This window comes from Triticum aestivum, chromosome 2D (assembly GCF_018294505.1).
Source record: "Triticum aestivum cultivar Chinese Spring chromosome 2D, IWGSC CS RefSeq v2.1, whole genome shotgun sequence".
Classification (NCBI taxonomy): domain Eukaryota; kingdom Viridiplantae; phylum Streptophyta; class Magnoliopsida; order Poales; family Poaceae; genus Triticum; species Triticum aestivum.
In genome coordinates, this window is record NC_057799.1 from 550,147,583 (window position 1) to 550,151,084 (window position 3,502).

Here is a 3,502-nt window from a genome sequence, read left to right on the forward strand (position 1 = left end):
ATACATATCCACTCGCGACCTTTATCTCATCAACATCTGAGATCCAGTTTGAGTCACTATACCCTTCAAGCACCTTTAGGTGCCCAGTGTAGTGAATTCCATAATTCGCAGTGTGTGACAGCCTGATTTTTGGCCCTTTCTTTTTCTTTTGTTTTTCTGAGGTTTTTGCTTGAGTTTTCTTTTTCCGTGGCTTTGTGGTCTGAAAAGTGAAGAAGATGAACTCTTCTTTGCCTCCAGAGTGGCTTGTCATACCCAAACCCTTCCCTAGACCCTGTCATTTTCATCTTAGCCCAAATCCCAATATTCTTTTTATTGGGAATATTCCTTTTCTATTAAAGGAATAACTCAAATTGCCCTAGGTTGTGAAGCAACCTTTATTTCCATCACTCCTAAAATTCCCAAATAATTCTCATAAATTGTTTGGGTCATATCTTTCTCAAATATGGAAAAATATTTCATTTTTCATGTTTATCATCATGCTCAAATAATTCATTTCCTATTCTGCCCTAAATGGCACATTGTGAAGCAAGTGCTATTCTCCTTTTCCCAATTGACCTCAAACTCCTTGGAAACCTTTTCCTGTCCATATAATTTCCACATGCCAAAATGCAACCTCATTTGCCTAGTAATTATTTAATTATGATTTTCCAAAGTTTCTATCCAGAAAGAAGCTTTGTGAAGGAGGTGCAAGCTAGGCATATCCAAATGAGTTGCCATTTTTCATGATCCCTCATATCATCTTATAATATCCCTCCACCAAAGTAGAGCTCATGTCAGGCCTCCATGTGAGCTCATCTTCAATTCTTTGATTCTGTTCAAAATTTCAGTTTGTGAAGCAAGTGTATTTTATATTGCTCCATTATGGCTGCCAATTTTTATAGGCCTTCTATTATCCATATAACTTACCTCCACCCATTTTGGGCATGGTTAATTAAGCCATTATTTCTCCAGAATTTTTGCAAGTTTCTGTCCAGAATGAAGCTTTGTGAAGCGAGTGTCACTTTGGTATTTCCAAATGGCATGAAATCTTTACAGAATCTTCATACCATCATATAACCCCTCTATGCCAAACTTCAGCTCACAGAGATCAAGTATGTGAGTGCATCATCCAAATCTTGATTCTGGACCATATTTGGCAGTTGCAAAGCAACTCTGTTAAATATTGATCCAAACCCCTCCATAGTTACCAGGATGTAAGTCCTTATTTACCTCAACCTTGCAGACAATTCCATTTGACCCAATCACCTCCCTGTTGAGCAGCATTACACGATCAAGTTTACTGCAGTAAACTTCAGAGGTTAATTACCATTCAACCGAAGCTCTTTTAACCAAAATACCACCGCATTTGCAACCTACCCAGGAAGGAATCCACCCCAGACATCGTTTGGTTTCGCTTGTGGCACTGTGTGCACCAGTGAGCGCGGTGACCACCGACTTGGCATGCAGTGGGCGCGTCCAGAATGGCTTCTTGCTCGGGCCCCTCTCCCTCTCGTCGCCTTCGCGCGCGTGAGCGTGTCCAGCAGCTGGCCCGCGTCGTCACCGTCCTCCTGGAGCCCTCTTCCCCTCCGTCAGCCCCTCCGTCAGCTCTCGTCGCCGCGCGCCCACGGGAAGCCTGTAGCCGACCGGGCATTTATGGCGTCCGACCTCTTCTCCTCTTGTCCACGAGCTCGGCCTCGTCTCCGTGAGCCCTGCCCCTCGTCCGTTCCCTTCCCCGTCGCCTTCCCCGAGCTCGCGAGCGTGGGCACGCGTCCGCGGCGCCGGACACGCGTCCGCGGCGGTGCCAGCTCGGCCTCCTCGCCCCGCGGCTATATAAGCCAGCCCCGACCCCTCCCGAGCTCACCACTCGACCTCATGCCCTCCACTACCCCTCCCCAGCCAGTCAAACGATCTCGAGGAGCTCTCGGTCGCCATCATTGCCGCCATGGCCGCCGCGGCCTCCCTCCTAAATTAGCGCGAAGCCGGCCCCCTCCCTCCCTCATTCCTTCACCAGAGAACTCTCCTCGGGCCCCTGATCCTCCCCACCTACTTGCCCCTCGACGGAGTGCCCCGCAGCCCCAAAGCCGAACCCCACCCGAAGCCATCTCCGCCGGAGTCCGCGCCCTCGTCGCTCCGGTCCTCCTCGGCGTCCGTGTCCAGGCGGGATGGATGCGGCGCCTCTTCCCGATCTCCCCGGTGCCCGTAGCCTCGCCGGAGGCGGTCTGTGACGCCGGAGCTCGTCGCCGGAGCGCGCCGGTCCTCCTCTGCATCGCGGGCGAGCGGGAGGAGGAAGAAGGAGCTAGGCCGGGCGGGCCCCATCTCCACGCGGCCCCACCTGTCGGCGGGTAGGCGTTGACCCTGCCTGCCTAGTTAGATAAGTGACGGGCCCCACAGCCCGTGGGACCCGCACGTCAGCTGCTCAAGCCCCTGCCCCGCCTCTGCCACGTGTTTAAGTGGAGGCGTACTCCGTTGAGTACGTTTTCACCTTCGGGAAAGGGCATTTTCCCTCTGCTTTAGCTGAAAGTACGCTTACTTTTACTGAAAGCGTATTTCCTCTCTGTTTCAGCCCAGAATGCGTTGTCTTAATCAGGAAGCGTATTTCTAAATTTGCGCTTCTGCCTTATCCACTCAGGGACTTGTTTGTGGTGATATTTTTACAGAAAAGTCCCTGAACTTCAACCCTTCATATCTTTTTAAACACAACTCCAAATGAGGTGATTCCAAAGCCCACGTCTTCGTTTCGTCAAACCCGTTCTGTTGGTTTCATTTTCACTTGGTTTGGCACTATGAAAATGACCTTTTTGCCCTTGCACGTAAACAGCCCCTCCGAGAGAGAACTGTTTCTGGCAAATCTTTTCGCGGCTTCACTGCACTCCTTCCCGGTGCCTTCTTCACCCCAGGCAAGCCACAATACCCACTTGCATGATAGTCATGCAGTAGCCATGGTTTTCAACTTGAATATTTATTAAATGTTTGCTTGTTTAAAATATGGTTATCGTTGTTGCTTCTGGGTTAGTGCTTACTTTCTTGCTATGTTGTTATGCACCTGGTTGTCATGCCCTGCTAGTTGCTGGTATTCCTTTCATATGCTTATGCTTGCTAGTAGTACATGTTGATGTTGGTAATGGTCTTCGGTGCATGACGGCCATCTGTCCCGAGTACCGTTGTTATACATGTTCCATTGCATCCAGTTGGTTAAATGCTTGCACGCTTGCATTGTTGTATGTTCATGCATGATATTTATGGTTGATGCTAGTGGTCATGTTATGCTATGAGTAGTGTTGCACTTGTAATATTTATGCTCGTCATTATGCCATGTTCAGTTGGAGATTATTCATAGTTGATATGGTGGATAGTTATGTTGCATCCCGTGCTTATGTTGATATCATTCTCATGCTTTGTATATGCATCATGTTATTTTATCATGGCTCAGCATATTGCATTCAAGTTTAACCGGATTAAATTGAACTTGAACAACTGTTGGCTGAGTCATGGTGCCACCATATCGAAACTGACCAGTGCAACA

The 3,502-nt window shown here is 48.7% G+C and overlaps 1 long non-coding RNA gene across 1 annotated transcript; it reads left to right on the plus strand.

Moving 5' to 3' along the window:
• The first annotated feature begins 1,786 nt into the window (after positions 1–1,786).
• On the plus strand, positions 1,787–2,908 carry LOC123049922 (uncharacterized). The gene is made up of 3 exons (XR_006423688.1): positions 1,787–2,449; positions 2,543–2,690; positions 2,798–2,908. It is a non-coding gene; the product is annotated as an uncharacterized lncRNA (long non-coding RNA).
• The last annotated feature ends 594 nt before the right edge of the window (positions 2,909–3,502 follow it).